This window comes from Aegilops tauschii, chromosome 3 (assembly GCF_002575655.3).
Source record: "Aegilops tauschii subsp. strangulata cultivar AL8/78 chromosome 3, Aet v6.0, whole genome shotgun sequence".
In the NCBI taxonomy this organism is placed as follows: Eukaryota; Viridiplantae; Streptophyta; class Magnoliopsida; order Poales; family Poaceae; genus Aegilops; species Aegilops tauschii.
The window spans coordinates 198,043,295-198,062,859 of NC_053037.3; positions in this window are offsets into that span (position 1 = coordinate 198,043,295).

Consider the following 19,565-nt stretch of genomic DNA (forward strand, 5'->3'; position numbering starts at 1 on the left):
AATTATTCCGGGTTCGTTTGGCCTTTTTTATACATTAATTGAATTTCTAGGCATTTAATGTGCATAATTCAAATTTGAACTACGAGCACCTTCTCCAGTGCAAGAAATGGGAATGAAATTCAAACATCTGGGCGTCATGGCTCGGCCGGAAAGATTGAGAAACTTGGTTTTTTAATTCCTGTAAATCCAAAACATGCCTGAAAATCATGAAACTTGGCATGGTGTCATGACATGGCACCAACATGATGTGGTAATTTTTTTTGGCTGAATTGGTACAAGCTTTGGTATAAGCTTCTTGCAAACTGGGGCTTCTCTCAAGAAGGCTCGTGGTTCAGAGAGGGAACGTGTCACCTCCATGTGCGAAACGACATACATTGCCTTCTCCCGCCTTAATTTTTTTACACAGGTAGATTAGACCAAATAGAAGTATCGTGCTAAATTTTGGAATTATTCCGGGTTCGTTTGGCCTTTTTATACATTAATTGAATTTCTGGGCATTTAATGTGCATAATTCAAATTTGAACTACAAGCACATGCTTCACTGCACCAAAGTAGGTTGAAAAATCACATGTGTGTCCTTGGGTGAATTTGTAGGTCCCATGCAAGGAATGGGATTGAAATTCAAACATCTGGGTGTCGTGCCTCGGCTAGAAATATTGAGAAACTTGGTTTTTTAATTCCGATAAATCAAAAACATGCCTGAAAATCATGAAACTTGACATGGTGTCATGACATGGCACCAACATGCTGTGGTAATTTTTTTGGCCGAATTGGGACAAGCTTTGGTATAAGCTTCTTGCAAACCGCAACTTCTCTCAAGAAAGTTCATGGTTCCAAGAGGGAACGTGTCACCTCCGTGTGCGAAACGACATACACTGCCTTCTCCCGACTTGATTTTTTTTACACGGGCAGCTTAGACCAAATAGGAGTTTCATGCTAAATTTTGGAATTATTCCAGGTTCGTTTGGCCTTTTAATACATTAATTCATTTTACAGGCATTTAATGCACATAATTCAAATTTGAAGTACGAACGCATGCTCCAGTGCGCAAAAGTTAGTTGGAAAATCATGTATGTGTACTTGGGCGAACTTCTGGGTCCCATGGAAGACGTGGGAATGAATTCAAACATCCGGGCATCTTGTCTCGGCCGGAAACATCAAGAATCTTGGTTTTAAAATTCCCGTAAATCCAAAACTCGCCTGAAAATCATGAAACTTGGCATGGTGTCATGACATGGCACCAACATGCTGTGGTAAGTTTTCTGCCCGGTTTGCGAAGGCGCACCCATTAACAATCAACAAAGTCATTTTGGAACAAGTGTTGTCAAGTTACAAATCAGAAATACAAGTATTATTGAAACGGTGGGCGTCCTACTTACCAATTATGTGCCGCCACGTGTCCCTTTTTTATTGGCTTGGAGGTGTCGTGCGGGGTAGCTATTTGAGTATGGGAGGCGTGCGATCAGACCCCTACGCGTGCTCATCGGAAGGAGAGCCCTTTGACCTCTATCCGCCGCGCACCTCCCTCCCAACGTCTCCATTAGTGGTGCTCGAGCCCCTGTTTCACGGCGTGGCTATGTCTCGCTCGACTGAGATTTAAGAGAGAAAAAAGAAAATATGAAAAGAAAGTTTTGCATGGATCTTGATGTAAGATCCGACAGACCTCTATAGCATCGATTGCGACTTATAGCAAGACTGATGAATATAAGGACGATGATAGTGGATAATAATTGTCTTACATATTTAGGAACATAATTAAAAAAGCAACATGGGTCAACGCCCGAAATACACAAGGGAAAAAGAAGAAGGAAGACAACGATCTGGCTGGCTGATCTCTACTTCCTTAATGTGTTGCTATAGTCCGCGGGAACTAGTCTCTGTGGCGAGCGGCGATGAGCTCTTTCGTGTCCTCGAGATGCTGCTTGAGAGCATCCACGGATTCCTCCACCAGCCTTTTGTGCTTGATGCGCAGTATGGCATTCAAGTCGATAAGTTTCCCGACAATGACGCCGATCCTCTTCAACAAGGTAGTGGTCTCCTCCTGCTGTTCCGCACTTCTGACGATCTTCGCCCTTAGCAGGTAGAGCTCAGCCTGGAGCTTCGCATTGCTCTCCCTTAGTTGCCGGATGACGCTGGTAGCCTGTTCAAACGAGGCTTTCATGTCCTCCTACAACCTCTCCCAGCCGGAGATCTGATCCATCTGGCTATGGACGATCGCATGCATGCGCCATTAAGAGTCCTGGCCTACCCGCGAGACATTTTCCCAGGCCACCGCGGCGTGGGAGGACATCTCTGCTACATTCGCGGCGTGGCGGGACATCTCTGCTGCTTCCGCGGCGCGGCCGGACCAGTCTGCTGCATCGACGGCGCGGCCGGACCTCCATGCTGCTTCGGCGGCACAGCGGGACCTCTGTACAGCTACGGAAGCATCGAGGGACATGCCAGCTTCTTTCGCGGTGAGGCGGGACATCTCTCGTGCTTCCGCTTCCATGCTCGCCTCTCCCTGGTGGCAATCTCTCGACCCAGAACTCACGCTGGCCATGGCAGACGCAAGGGAACGATGATGAATGACTTGTTTGTTTTTGTGGATGAGGAGTTGAGGAGGAATGTGCAGTCATCTTGGAGTAGTAGTATTTATAACCGAGTACTAATATGCTCCTTAGTGGGAAAACGTTTAGGTTTTGATTGGTGTGAACAGGTTTGCAATTAAATATAGTGTGGTAGTAATTTGGAATGTGACGGGACGCAGGCTCAAAATTTATTGACGGTTCTATAATTTCTAAGTGCGGCACTATTCTTGGACGACGTAACATGGGCACGCTTTCTCGGTCGCGTATGTGGCATTTGCACCATAGGGTGCATCGCAATAGCCAATGTCAGCACACGTCTTGTTCCAACAACCGTGCGCGCTCGTTATTACCATTGCTCATGCTTCTTTTAATTAGAATGTGTGCCTGTCTAGCGCACACATGTTGATCTGTCTAACTGTTTCTGTTTGTTGTGGCTAATCGCAAATAGTTCATCCGTGTGAAGTGTATGCCATCAATCGCAGACACTTTGATCTGGCTGACCGTTTCTATTCTGTTGCATAATCGCAAACAGTTAATCCTTCTGAAGCGTATGCCCTCAATCGCACACACCTTTATCTAGCTGCCCATTTTTGTTGTTCCTCCTCATCACAAACAGTTAATCCGAGTGAACTATATGCCGTATATCGCACACGCCTTCATCTGGCTGTCGGTTTCTGTTCTTCTTCATCATCGCAAACAATTCATTGAACTGAATCGTATGCCCTGCACCGCACACACAACTAAAATCGGAACCGTGTTTGATGCATCCGTCATCGCAAACGTTTTGCACCTTTTTTGACTGGGTTTTCACACGCACACAGTTTCATCAAAGGGTCTTTGGTCATAGTGTCACATTAGCAGCATCCTGTAGTAGTGCTATCAGCATGTCGGCACGTCGGGAGGTCTTGCTGGTTTAGTTTTACCATTGTCGAAATGTCTTGTGCACCGGGATCCCGAGCTTGATCGGGGTGTCCCGAGATGGAGGATTGTCTCCCTGGATTGTGAGAGCTTATCATGGGCTAAGTTGGGACACCCCTGCAGGGTTTAAACTTTCAAGAGCCATGCCCGCGGTTATGTGCCAAATGTGAGTTTTTAATATCCGGTTGTAGTGAACTTGACACTAAACTCATTTAAAATACACCAACCGCGTGTGTAACCGTGATCGTCTCTTTTCGACGAAGTTCAGGAAGAGAACACGGTGGGGGTTATGTTTGAAAGTAAGTAGTTCAGGATCACTTCTTGATCATTACTAGTTTGCGATCGTTGTGTAGTTTCTCATCTTATTCTTGCAATCGTAAGTTAGCCACCATACAAATGCTAGAGCTTGCTGCAACCTCACCACTAAACCATGCCTTACCTATTTTAAGCTTTGATAGTCTTGACACCACGGGTAATAGGATTGTTGACTCCCCGTGGCTCATAGTATACTAGCAAACACAGCTCCAGGTACCATTGAGTCAGACAAAGGAGATGCCACTGAGCTCCAGTGGGAGTTTGACGAGGATCATGGGCGTTTCAACGTTTCGTTTCCGGACGATCAATAGAGGCCCTAGTCAGAGTATCCGGGGATGGTAGCATGGTGGTGTTTTCTTGTTTATCTTGTCCATAGTTGGACTCTATCTATATGTTATGGATGATTATATGATGATTGTCATGTTTATACTATTCGGGGGCAAGTGTATGCCTTGATCTCGTATTATGTCTATTCATTTGGTTGTATGTATTTGTATGCCACCTTGCTATGCGTTCCAAAACGGGATTCTACCGTGACCTCGAATTCATCACGAGATCGCGATAGAGTTTCGTCTTGAGCGTTACAGGTAGCGATGCACGTATTGTATAGTTGCCATCAAGGGTAAAAAGATGGGGTTTTCATCATATTGCTTGAGTATATCCCTCTACATCATGTCATCTTACTTAAGGCGTTACTCCGTTCTTATGAACTTAATACTCTAGATGCATGCTAGATAGCGGTCGATGTGTGGAGTAATAGTAGCAGATGCAGGCAGGAGTCGGTCTACTTGACACGGACGTGATGCCTATATTCATGATCATTACCTTGGATATCGTCATAATTTAGCACTTTTCTATCAATTGCTTGACAGTAATTTGTTTACCCACCGTATGTTTTCTTTCAGGAGAGAAGCCTATAGTGAAACCTATAGCCCACGGGTCTATTTTCCATCATATATTTTCAAATCTATAAACCAAAAACCCCAAAAATATCTCACTGCAATTTATTTACATTTATTTTACTTTGCCTTTTTATTTACCTTTTATACCTATCTCTATTAGATCTCACTCTCATTCGAGACCGTGAAGGGATTGACAACTCCTTTTTCGCGTTGAGTGCAAGTGTTTGTTAGTTTTTGCAGGTGCATAGATTGGAGACTTGCTTATGCCTCCTACTGGATTGATACCTTGGTTCTTAACTAAGGGAAATACTTATGTCTACTTTGCTGCATCACCCTTTGCTCTTCAAGGGAAAAATCAACGCAAGCTCAAGAAGTAGTAGAAAGAATTTCTGGCGCCGTTGCCTGGGAGGTTATACATCAGGCCTACCAAGTACCCATCATAAACTCTCATCTCTTGCATTATATTATTTGCCATTTGCCTTTCGTTTTCCTCTCCCCCACTTCTAAAACGTTTTTAGAAAAACACAAAAATATTTTCCTTTTAATTCTCCCTTCTTCCGTTTGTCTTTTCATTTGCTTTTTGGTTGCTTGTGTGTTAGATTGCTTGCTTTGTCACAATGTCTCAAGAAAACACCAAATTGTGTGACTTCTCCAATACTAATAATAATGATTTTATTACTACTCCAATTGCTCCCGCCACTAGTGTGGAGTCTTATGAAATTAATGTTGCTTTGTTGAATCTTGTTATGGAAGAGCAATTTTCTGGCCTTCCTAGTGAACATGCCGCATCCCATATAAATACTTTCATTGATTTTTGTGATATGTAAAAGAAAAAAATGTGGATAATGATATTGTTAAATTGAAGCTATTTCCGTTCTCACTACGAGAACGTGCTAACACTTGGTTTTCATCTTTGCCCAAAAATAGTATTGATTCATGGAACAAGTGTAAAGATGCTTTTATTTCCAAGTACTTTCCGCCCTCTAAGATCATCTCCCTTAGGAAATATATAATGAATTTTAAGCAAATTTATCATGAACATGTTGCACAATCTTGGAGAGGATGAAATTGATGATAATAAATTGCCCTACTCATGTTTTAAGTTTATGGATGATCATACAATTTTTTATGCCAGATTGAATTTTGCATCTAGAAATCTTTTAGATTCCACCGCGGGAGGTACTTGTATGGAAATTACATTAGGATAATATATTAAAATCCTAGATAATATTATGGCTAATTACTCTCATTGGCATACCGAAAGATCTTCTACTAGTAAAAAAGTGCATGCGATTGAAGAAATTAATACTTTGAGTGGAAAGATGGATGAACTTATGAAATTGATTGCTAGTAAGAGTGCTCCTATTGATCCTAATGACATGCTTTGTCCACTTTTATTGAGAATAATAATGAATCTATGGATGTGAATATTGTTGGTAGGAACAATTTTGGTAATAACACATATAGAGGTAATTTCAACCCTAGGCCGTTTCCTAGTAATTCCTCTAATAATTATGGTAAGTCCTACAAAAACTCTTATGGAAATTATAATAAAATACTCTCTGATCTTGAGAACAATATTAAAGATTTCATTAATTCCCAAAAAGTTTTCAATGCTATGGTTGAAGAAAAATTGCTCATGATTGATGATTTGGCTAGGAAAGTTGGTAGAATTTCTCTTGAGATTGATTCTTTAAAGATTAGATCTATGCCACCAAGCAATATATTAATGAATCTCTAAAAGCTATTAAAATTTCTATTGATGAATGTAAAGAAAGAACCGCTAGGGTGCGTGCTAAGTGAGATTGGTTTGTAAAAGCGTGTTCTTCTACTTTTCGCGAGAGTAGTGATTGGTGTGACTCCTATTTAATATTTGTTTTCTAATATAAATCTTGATAAAGATGGGACTGGAGATGAGTCAACTTTAGCTGGAATACGTCCCAATGATTCGGAGTTTAAAGATATTAATGAAAAAATTGATAAAAGTGGGATTGGAGAGGTCAAAACTTTAAGTAGCGATGAACCCACTCTTTTGTATTTCAAGGATTTTAATTATGATAATTGTTCTTTAGTATATTGTATTTCCTTGTTGCAATCCATGTTGAATTCACCTCATGCTTATAATCAAAATAAAGCTTTTACTAAATATATATTGACACTATGATGAAATCTTTTGAAAAAAAACTTGAGTTGGAAGTTTTATGATGAGTGAGAACCTACTATTAAGATTAAAATTAAAGATTATGCGTGCAATGCTTTGTGTGGTTTGGGTGCTAGTGTTTCCACTATTCCGAAAACTTTATGTGATGTGCTAGGTTTCCACAAATTTTATGATTGTTCTTTGAATTTGCATCTGGCGGATTCCACTATTAAGAAACCTATGAGAAGGATTAATAATGTTCTAACTGTTGAAAATAGGAATTATGTGCCCGTCGATTTTATTGTGCTTGATATAGATTGCAATCCTACATGTCCTATTATTCTTGGTAGACCTTTCCTTAGAACGATTGGTGCAATTATTAATATGGAAGAAGGAAACATTAGATTTCAATTTTCGTTAAGGAAGGGCATGGAACACTTTCCAAGAAAGAAAATTAAGTTGCCATATGAATCTATTATGAGGGCTACTTATGGATTGCATACTAAATATGACAATACCTAGATCTATGTTTTATGCCTAGCTAGGGGCGATAAACAATAGCGCTTGTTGGGAGGCAACCCAATTTTATTTTTGTTATTTTTGTTTTTGTTTTTCAATGAATGCAGATTATTACCTCTATAGCTATTGTCTTTTGGTGTTTTACTTAGTGTTTGAGCCAACCAACACCTTTGGGATGGTCTATGGTGATAGTTGGTTTGATCTTACTGAAAAACAAAAACTTTTATGATCATTACCAGAATTTTCAAAAATCACAGAACCGTGCTTTTGATCTGAATTTTTTACACAAGATTGACATAAAAATTTCCGGGATTGTCTTAATTGTCCTGAATTTTTGGAGTTACAGAATTACAGATTGCTACAACTATTCTCTTTTCACAGATTCTATTTTCTATGTGTTGTTTGCTTATTTTGATGAATCTATGGGTAGTATCAGGGGTTATGAACCATGGAGAAGTTGGAATACAGTAGATATAACACCAATATAAATTTATAACGAGTTCACAATAGTACCTAAAGTGGTGATTTATTTTATTATACTAACGGATCTCATGAGTTTTCTGTTGAGTTTTGTGTTGTGAAGTTTTCAAGTGTTGGGTGAAGATTTGATGGACTATGGAATAAGGAGTGGCAAGAGCCTAAGCTTGGGGATGCCAAAGTCACCCCAAAGTAATATTCAAGGACAACCAAGCATCTAAGCTTGGGGATTCCCCGGATGGCATCCCCTCTTTCGTCTTCATCCATCGGTAAATTGAGTTGAGGCCATATTTTTATTCACCACATGATATGTGTTTTGCTTGGAGCATCTTGTATGATATGAGTCTTTGCTTTTTAGTTTGCCAAAATCATCCTTGCTGTAGACACCTTCTAGAGGGACATGCATGAATCGTGAATTTATTAGATTACTCTATGTGCTTCACTTATATCTTTTGAGCTAGGCAGTTTGCTCTAGTGCTTCACTTATATCTTTTTAGAGCATGACGATAGCTTTATTTTATAGAAATTGTTGAAGTCTCATCCTTCACTTATATTATTTTGAGAGTCTTTAACCAGCATGGTAATTTTCTTAGGTTGTGAATTTAGTCCTAATATGATGGGCATCCAAGAGGGATATAGTAAAAACTTCCATATAAAGAGCATTGAATACTATGAAAAGTTTGATTCCTTATTATTGTTTTGAGATATAAAGATGGCGATATTAGAGTCATGCTAGTGAGTAATTGTGGATTGGTAAAAATACTTGTCTTAAAGTTTGTGATTCTCATAGCATGCACGTATGGTGAACCGTTATGTGATGAACTTGGAGCATGATTTATTTTTTTGATTGTATCCCTTATGAGTGGCGGTCGGAGACGAGCGATGGTCCTTTTCCTACCAATCTATCCCCCTAGGAGCATGTGTGTAGTACTTTGCTTCGATGACTAATAAATTTTTGCAATAAGTATGTGAGTTCTTTATGTCTAATGTTGAGTCCATGGATTATACGCACTCTCACCCTTCCACCATTGCTATCCTCTCTAGTACCTCGCAAATCTCGCCGGTGCATTACACCCACCATATACCTTCCTCAAAACAGCCACCATACCTACCTATTATGGTATTTACATAGCCATTCCGAGATATATTGCCATGCAACTTGCACCGTTCCGTTTTATTATGACATGCACCATCATTGTCATATTGGTTTGCATGATCATGTAGTTGGCATAGTATTTGTGGCAAGGCCACCATTTATATTTTTTTATACATGCCACTCTTGATCATTGCACATCCCGGTACACCGCCGAAGGCATTCATATAGAGTCATATTTTGTTCTAGCATCGAGTTGTAATTCTTGAGTTGTAAGTAAACAAAAGTGTGATGATCATCATTATTAGAGCATTGTCCCATGTGAGGAAAGGATGACGGAAGCTATGATTCCCTCACAAGTTGGGATGAGTCTACGGACTTTATAAAAAATAAAAGAGGCCAAAGAAGCCCAAATAAAAAATAAAAGAGGCCAAAGAAGCCCAAACAAAAAAGAGAGAAAAAGAGAGAAGAGACAATGTTACTATCCTTTTTGCACACTTGTGCTTCAAAGTAGCACCATGTTCTTCATGATAGAGAGTCTCCTATGTTGTCACTTTCATATACTAGTGGGAATTTTTCATTATAAGAACTTGGCTTGTATATTACAATGATGGACTTCCTCAATTTGCCCTAGGTCTTCATGAGCAAGCAAGTTGGATGCACACCAACTTAGTTTCTTTTTGAAATTTCATACACTTATAGCTCTAGGGCATCTGTTGCATGGTAATCCCTACTCACTCACATTGATATCTATTGATGGGCATCTCCATAGCCCGTTAATACGCCTAGTTAATGTGAAACTTTCTCCTTTTTTTGTCTTCCCCACAACCACCATATTCTATCCCACCTATATTGCTATATCCATGGCTCACGCTCAAGTATTGCGTGAAAGTTGAAAAAGTTTGAGAACGCTAAAAGTATGAAACAATTGCTTGGCTTGTCATCGGGGTTGTACATGATAAAATACTTTGTGTGATGAAGATGGAGCATAGCCAGACTATATGATTTTGTAGGGATAACTTTCTTTGGACGTGTTATTTTGAGAAGACGTGATTGCTTTATTAGTATGCTTGAAGTATTATTGTTTTTATGTCAATTTTAAACTTTTGTTTTGAATCTTATGGATCTGAATATTCATGCCACAATAAAGAAGATTACATGGATAAATATGTTAGGTAGCATTCCACATTAAAAATTCTGTTTTTATGATTTACTTACTCGAGGACGAGCAAGAATTAAGCTTGGGGATGCTTGATATGTCTCCAACGTATCTATAATTTTTTATTGTTCTATGCTATTATATTATCTGTTTTGGATGTTTTATATGCATTAATATGCTATTTTATATTATTTTTGGGACTAACCTATTAACCTAGAGGCCAGTGCTAGTTTCTGTTTTTTCCTTGTTTTTGAGTTTTAGAGAAAAGGAATATCAAACGGAGTCCAAATGGAATAAAACTTTACAATGATTTTTCTTGGACCAGAAGACATCCACGGAACTTGGATATGGGGTCAGAAGATGGCTGAGGAGGGCACAAGCCTGCCAGGCATGCCCCTGGAGGGGGGCGCCCTGAGGGCTTGTGGGCCCCTCGGGGGTCCCCTAACCCTAATTCTTGCACTATAAATTCCCAAATATTCCCAAACCACCAGAAGCGTCCACCAAAATACTTTTCCGCTGCCGCAAGCCTCTGCTCCCATGAGATCCCATCTTGGGGCCTTTTCTGGCACCATGCCGGAGGGGGATTCGATCATGGAGGGCATCTACATCAACCTTGTTGCCCTTCGGATGAAGCGTGAGTAGTTTACCACCGACCTACGGGTCCATAGATAGTAGCTAGATGGCTTCTTCTCTCTCTTTGATCTTCAATACAATGTTCCCCTCGATGTTCTTCGAGTTCTATCCGTATTCTTTTGCGGTGTGTTTGTCGAGATCCGATGAATTGTGGATTTATGATCAGATTATCTATGAATATTATTTGGGTCTTTTCTAAACTCTTTTATGCATGATTAAATATCTCTCTTCGAATTACCAGTTTGGTTTGGCCAACTAGATTGGTGTTTCTTGCAATGGGAGAGGTGCTTAGTTTTGGGTTCAATGTTGTGGTGCGCTCAGCCAGTGACATAGTAGGGGTAGCGAGGCACGTATTGTATTGTTTCCAACAAGGGTAAAAAGATGGGGTTTTCAACATATTGCTTGAGCTTATCCCTCTACATCATGTCATCTTACTTAAGGCGTTACTCTGTTCTTATGAACTTAATACTCTAGATGCATGCTAGATAGCGGTCGATGTGTGGAGTAATAGTAGTAGATGCAGGCAGGAGTCGGTCTTCTTGACACGGACGTGATGCCTATATTCACGATCATTGCCTTTGATATTGTCATAACTTTGATATTTTCTATCAATTGCTCGACAGTAATTTGTGTACCCATCGCATGTTTTCTTTCAAGAGAGAAGCCTCTAGTGAATCCTATGGCCCCCATGTGTATTTTCCATCATATATTTTCAGATCTATAAGCCAAAAACCCCAAAAATATCTTTCTACAATTTATTTACATTTACTTTAGTTTGCCTTTTTATTTATCTTTTATACCTATCTATATTAGATCTCACTCTTGTTCGAGACTGTGAAGGGATTGACAACCCCTTTTTCGCATTGAATGGAAGTGTTTGTTAGTTTGTGTAGGTGCATTGATTGGAGACTTGCTTGTGCCTCCTACTGGATTGATACCTTGGTTCTTAATTGAGGGAAATACTTATCTCTACTTTGTTGCATCACCCTTTCCTCTTCAAGGGAAAAATAAACGCTAGCTCAAGAAGTAGCTATGCGACAAAGTAGAGATAGTATTTCCTCGGTTAAGAACCAAGGTACCAATCCAGTAGGAGGCACAAGCAAGTACCCAATATATGCACCTGCACAAACTAACAAACACTCACACTCAACGCAAAAAAGGGTTGTCAATCCCTTCATGGTCACTTGCAAGAGTGAGATCTAATAGAGATAGATATAAAAGATAAGTAAAAGGAAAAATAAAGTAAATATAAATAAATTGCAGCAAGGTAGGTTTTTGGTTTTATAGATCTGAAAAATATATCATGGAAAATAGAACCGGGGGCCATAGGTTTCACTAGAGGCTTGTTTCTTGAATAAAGCATACGGTGGGTAAAGAAATTACTGTTGAGAAATTAATAGAAAATCTCAAAGATGACGATATCTAAGGCAATGATCATAAATATAGGCATCACGTCCGTGACAAGTAGACGGACTCCTGTCTGCATGTACTACTATTACTCCACACATCGACCGACTCCTGCCTGGATCTAGAGTATTAAGTTCATAAGAACAGAGTAACACCTTAAGCAAGATGACACGATGTAGTGGGATAAACTCAAGCAATATGATATAAACCCCATCTTTTTATCCTTAATGGCAACAATACAATACGTGCCTCGCTCCCCCTACTGTCACTGGGTGCGGACACCGCAAGATTGAACCCATCACAAAGCACCTCTCCCATTGCAAGAAAAACCAATCTAGTAGGCCAAACCAAATCGATAGATTGGAGAGAAATACTAACTATCGCAATCATGCATAAAAGAGTTCAGAGAATACTCAAATAATATTAATAGATAATCTGATAATAAACTCACAATTCATCAGATCTCACTAAACGCGCCGCAATAGAAGATTACATCGACTAGATCTCCAAGAACATAGAGGAGAACATTGTATTGAAGATAAAAGAGAGAGAAGAACCCATCTAGCTACTAGCTATGGACCCTTAGGTCTGTGGTAAACTACTCACGCTTCATCAAAGCAAGGTTGATGTAGAGGCCCTCCATGATCGAACCCCCCTCCGGTGGAGTGCCGGAAAAGGCCCCAAGATGGGATCTCACAAGAAAGGAAGCTTGCGGTGACGGAAAAGTATTTTTGGTGCACCCTCTGACGTAGAGGGAATATTTGAGAATTTATAGTGGCGGAGTTAGGGTTAGAAGGTCTGCAAGGGGCCCACAAGCCTAGGGGTTGCGCCCCTATGGCATGTGGCCTCCTCTTAGGTCTTTAGGCCTCCTCCCGAAGCTTCTTGGGTTTCTTCTGGTCCAAGAAAAATCATCGTAAAGTTTTATTCCGTTTGGACTCCGTTTGATATTGATTTTCTGTAAAAGCTAAAAGCAAGGAAAAATAGAAACTGGCACTGGCACTAGGTTAATAAGTTAGTCCAAAAAATAATATAAAATAGCATATTATGCATATAAAACATCCAAAACAGATAATATAATAGCATGGAACAATTAAAAATTATAGATACATTAGACACGTATCAAGCATCCCCAAGCTTAATTCCTGCTCGTCCTCGAGTACGTAAATGATAAAAATAGAATTTTTGATGTGGAATGCTACCTAACATATTTATCAATGCAGTTCTTCTTATTGTGGCATGAATATTCAGATCCATAAGATTCAAAACAAAAGTTTAATATTGACATAAAAACAATAAGACTTCAAGCATACTAGTAAAGCAATCATGTATTCTCAAAATACCATGGCTAAAGAAAGTTATCCCTATAAAATCATAAAGTCTTGTCATGCTCTATCTTCATCACACAAAGTATTTATCATGCACAACCCCGATGACAAGCCAAGCAATTGTTTCATACTTTTAATGTTCTCAAGCCTTTTCAACTTTCATGCAATACATGAGTGTGAGCCATGGATATAGCACTCACTACAATAAAGACACATCCGTGACATTTTGGGCCGGACGGATTTTTTTCTGTCATGCTTATGACACTTCTATGACAATAATTGTGACAAAAGCACGTATCATCATAGATGTGGTGGGATCCTACTTCTATGACAAAGAATCAGGATAGAAAATGGGCTTTTCGTCTTGGGCGGGCCGGGGACGCAGCTGCATGACTTTATTTGGGCTGTCCATGACGGAAAAAAATCATAGTAGAAGCGAATGCGAGGAAAATATCGGGGAGTTCCTGGTTATGGTGGGTGGTCGGGGCCGACCGATGCACAGAGGTTTGCGCGTTTTTCTCGTACACTTACGCCCGTGTGTGCGAGGCGTTGGCCCTAACTGAACCTGAGCGAGGCGTTCGCTTACTGAATCCGAGCGGTCGATCCCGTGGCTGTTAACTAAACCCGAGCGATTCATTTGCTGCGGAGTGAACCCGAGCGATTCCTTCGCAACTGCTACTAACTGAACCCGAGCGATCGAAGCAGGAAAGTAACACCACCTGGTTTTATACCGGGTGTAACTCTTTCTCTTTTGCCCTTTATGCTAGCCTGTTCCCTAAGTAGGATAAGTTCATTGTGTTATTACAGGTATTATTGCTCTCAATGCTAGGAAGGAAAGGTAAGGAGCAAGCTTATTTACTAAGATCCTAGTGAGTGGAATACTTTGAACGAGCAGGGGAGCGAGCAGAGTACTTTACGCAAGTAGTGGTTTACTAGGAACTCGTATAAGAGCTTGTCATATAGTCCTTGAAGCATTATTCCTTTTATCGGTAGGGCTGTTAGCAAGGAGTTTGAAGCTTGAGTACTTTCAGCTTTCCTGTTTTAGCTAGGAATGAAGTTGGTTCAGAGGTGTCAAGTAGAGAGGTTAGATCTTCTCTTCCTTCTCATGCTGCGAGTAATATCTCTACTACACTTTCCACTTTATGTTGATCAGTTTGAGCATGAGCAGCTCGTTCTGGAGCAGCCGCCCGTGGAACTCTTGTTTTGAGGAAGCAATGAACATTATCTTTTTCCATTCTCAATAAATGAGGAAGGAGGGGTGAGGTCCTCACTTGCGAGTGAGGCAAGGCTTTCTTTTATAATACATCCTACCCGATTTTGGTTGACGATTGCGTTCTATTCCAATTATTCACTTGTTTTTCTTGTCACTGTGGCGAGACCAGATGAGAGAGAGAACTATTTTCCATTTCCAAACAGACCCCGAGCCAAGGTTGGAACAATTCTTTATTTTCTTGTTGGTTCCTTCTTTATTATTTATTCCAAGTTTTTCTCTTCCATTCGGTTCATTAGCTTTAGAAAAATAGAATCTACGGAAATGCTCGCTTCTAAAAGGCTTAAATGCTCTGATCAAGGCAATGAACATTTTCCACTTGGAAACTAATAAGAAATTAATTCAAATCATAGTTCAATACAAATTTTTTCTCTTTTAAGAAGGGTGAAACTTTCCTTCCAATACTTGTGCGCTCTACCCATCTCTACTGAACAAACCCACTACACATCGAGTGGCAGGGTATGTGTGTAGGCCTTTTCAAGGACATTCAAAACAACATGTCGATAAATTGCTATAGAAAGTGGGGCTAGATCAAGAGTTCTGACCTTTTCGTGGGTTGGGTGATCTTCAAACTCTTGTTTTTCTAGCGAAAGAACACCCTTCTGAGCGATGATCTCCTACAAGCGAGTATAGTAAGGTTGACTTCAATTGAGACGGAAATGTCACTGGTCAGCTCATTAGTGTGACAATTAACACCACTTTCTTATTACCTAAGAGATTAGATAAGGGAAGAAGGTAGGCCAAAGCTTATAGATTCGGAGATCGTACTTCTAACGCTTTGTCTGAGTCAGTCCTATGACCCCTTCCGGCTGAGACACGAATCCTAGCCTATCTGAGTCGTAGAATGAAGGGCTCTTCAGAAGGCGCCACCCAAGTCTCCTTTGATACTTTGGAGTCAGGAATTTTTTTCAAAGGAAGGCGGATTTTCTGCGTTCCGCAGCACGAACGGTGTGTACAGAAGATCGATGTGCCATCTTTCTAACCACCTTCATTTCTTGTATGATCAGTAGGGAAGGGAGCCTTTGATAAAGGGACCCCCAACCAAGAAATCTACTGTCTGAGAGTGACAGTCAAGCTCGTATCGCGGAACTAGAACATTTCTTTGATTGATAGGTCAGATAGGAAGCAGGCAAGCAAACCAAGTTATAGGTTTGGAAGTTAGAACTCGGAAAGGTTGTCCTGTGACTACCTTTGAAGTCTTTGGGTAGGACATCAGGCTAAGGTCTTATGATGAGCCACACGCATATGAGGTTTACTGCAGCCCTAAAGCTCTGTCCCCTATCCTACCACTAGATCTCCTATGCCGGAACATGAACAGAGAAAGTTGTGAGTGTAGTCTTAGGAACGAACCCGGGGTTGCTCTTGCAAAAATATTGTACTAAAGAAAGCTAGAAATCTCAATTCCAAGCTTTAAACCTTTGGTCCACGGGTCGGTGAACGAATGGGTTTTGGGAAATAGAGAACATGGACTCGATTGAACAAAGGTGGCACCGGAATGAATAGCCCACTTGTTTCGGTCAAGAATGAATGGGACTGATCGGCTCGAGTTACCGAGCGACCTCCACTCTTTGACTCGAGCTTTCGCTTCTGCTTTTCTCTTGTTTTGATTTATTAGCTTTTTAGGGAAAGAAGAGGGTCTAAAATACAACTATGTCTACGAGTGCCACGAATGAACCTTCGGTTCTTCCCAAGAACAAGGAGACACGAACTAAATAACTCATTTCAGGCTACAGGAATAGTGAACGGGAAGAAGGAACTAGTGAGGCTTTCGTTGGTCAAACAATATGCCCTCCTCACTTGAGGAGAGTGAAGGTCATGACTTATTGAAGCAGAACTTCAATTGGCCAAGAGAAGGGGAACTCCTTTCGTCGGTAACTATTGAATTGCCTATCTAACAGTGGAGCGAAGCGGAACGTTGAACGGGAAACTCATGTCGTCGGTTATCCAATTTCCCTCCTTTCTGTTTCGACAAAGAAAACGTTTAGGTATCGGTAATAGGATTCCCACTATGATTTGCAGAAAAAGATAGATTCTATAATAATCCATAAATAATATATAGAATCAGGCTCCGTAATCAAGTACTCGCTGTGTGAAGAAGATCTACAGGCATGTACCCATTTCTCCCTGCAAAATAAGTTTGAACCCGAGTGAGTATGGACCATACGCTCATCTTTCTTCTCAATCTACACCTCGTTCCGCGAGAGACCTATCCTCATTTCGAAATAAAGGACCGTAGTGAGGATCGATCCCGGATAAGTGAGTCAGTGTAGGGACAGAGGCTGATGATTCTAAAGGTGATTTCTAACTACAAGATGACTTTATTTGAAAACGGAATCCAAATATCAACAAAAAGATGAATGGAAAGACTTGTCGATATGAATTGATCTTCAACCCAATGACAATGCTTCGATTTCGATCTTGACTTCTTTCTTGGATGCCTGAAGTTTGTGTTCGCATTTCATCAAAGGAAAAGTGGGTTGTACCCACATGAAGAAAAGAGTTGCTCGTGTAAAAGCAATATCTTCTATTTGACATATCTAGCCGTGTCTTGTCTTGCACATACTCGGCTCGGTGAATGGTTCATCTTCGATTGGCATGGTCCTTTGGATGTAAGAGATCTCGTTTGCTGGCCGGGCCCTTCCGTAAGTTTAGATCTCTATGTATGAATCTCTTAAGAAATCCCATACTTTTTATCATTTCAGAACAATCAGCATACTGTGTGACTTCCGCGTGATAGTTCTTGCATTTCGTTTGTTGCTTTGCATGAACATGTAGATATTGGAAAGAGAACTCCCTGAATTAGGAATTTCATAGATAGAGAAGGACGGGCAAAAAGAGAGGGATTGACTAACTACCCGGATCAATGCTGATTGACGACTGAATAAATAGCCGGAAGCAACAACTGCACTAGAGAGAAAGAGCGGATCCAACTAAGGAAATGCAGTACCTGTCCTGTCGGAGCTAATCATGCAATGCTAGCGTAGTGCCAGCCGTCGAAGTGAATGAATTCGAAAGAACGCAGAAGTAAGGAAATGACACGACTCTTTCTTGAAAAATTTCATAAGCAGATCTTCCCTTCCACACCAATCACGAGTTTTTTATTCCTCTCATATATCGTCGTCACGCCCTTAATGATAGGTTTTGAAAAAGATTTTTCATGTCATTCCCATTTAGGTTCAATTCGGATCCCTCTGCTATTTCCCTTTCCTCCCGAACCTTTTCCTCGAAATGATAAAGAATCTGGTACACTCGAATTGTATTATTTAAGTGCTTATTGCTTGCCAAAAATCCTACTTCTACAATTGGTAGGTCACCGGGTTATTCAAATAAGTCATGTTTTCTGTGCTTTTCCCATGTTACAACTTCCGTACCAATTCGATCAATCCGGAATGGATCGGTTAAACATTCTATTAGGGAGCCCAGTCTTGACTCTTCTGTGTGGTATTCATTCTCGTTCGGCTCTTCGAATCACATCCAGCAGTGGTTGGAACAGCTCGCAAAATCCAACCACTTCACCTACTTTATTGCCCCCAACCGTTTCCTTTACCTCTATAGAAACAGAAGGGTTTCATGTTCTTTCATCGATTGGGTATTCCTCTCCTTTTGTATCTCTTTATCCAATTTCGGTCTCGATTAGTTCACAAGATTGAATGGCCAAGTCATGGAAAAGCCGTTATTCGATTGTTTTAAAAGAATGTTGAGCCGGGGCTGGGTATGTAAGTTCAGCGATGTACAAACAAGGATTTATTTTACTTCCGCACCTAGGTTGGGGGGTTCTATTTAGGAAGAATAAGGAAGAGTAATAGAATCTCATTCATGTGTTCATGCTAACAGAAGAGCGGATCCAATACACATAAGGCATCGGTTGTTCTTAACAGCGATGGCTATTCATTTAAGTCTTCGGGTAGCACCACCAGATCTGCAACAAGGTGGAAATTCTCGTATTTCATATGTACATGTTCCTGCGGCTCGGATGAGTATAGTTATTTATATCGCGACAGCTATACACAGTTCCTTGTTCCCATTAACAAAACATCCCCTTTTTCTTCGCTCTTCTGGAACCGGTACAGAAATTGGTGATTTTTCTACTTTGTTTACGTTAGTGACTGGGGGATTTCGGGGAAGGCCTATGTGGGGTACCTTTCGGGTGTGGGATGCTCGTTTAACTTCTGTATTCATCTTGTTCCTTATTTACCTGGGTGCACTGCATTTTCAAAAGCTTCCTGTCAAACCGGCTCCTATTTCAATCCGTGCTGGACCGATCGATATACCAATAATAAAGTCTCCAGTCAACTGGTGGAATACATCGCATCAACCTAGGAGCATTAGCCGATCTGGTACATCAATACATGTTCCTATGCCCATTCCAATCTTGTCTAACTTTGCTAACTTCCCCTTCTCTACCCATATCTTGTTCGTTCTGGAAACACGTCTTCCTATTCCATCTTTTCTCGAATCTCCCTTAACGGAAGAAATAGAAGCTCGAGAAGGAATACCACTAAAAACCTAGTTCGCTCTCAAACAAAAACCTAGTTCACTCGCTAAAGCATCCATGGCTGAATGGTGAAAGCTCCCACCAACCTAGAAAGGCAAAATGGGTCAAAAAGTAGGTTCGATTCCTGCCGGATGCACTGCTTCTTAAAGACAGAAACAGAGGAGGGAAAGAAGGTAGTATAGGGAACTTGCTTTTGGATTCTTATCGAAAGTGAATCCCTCTAACACTTATGTTAGTGTTTTATGAGAAAATCTTTTATGGACACAACAAGTGTGAAAATCCTTAGTCACTAGGCAAGAAAGCTCGATGGGAACAAAAAGGATACAATTAGTTCAGAATCAA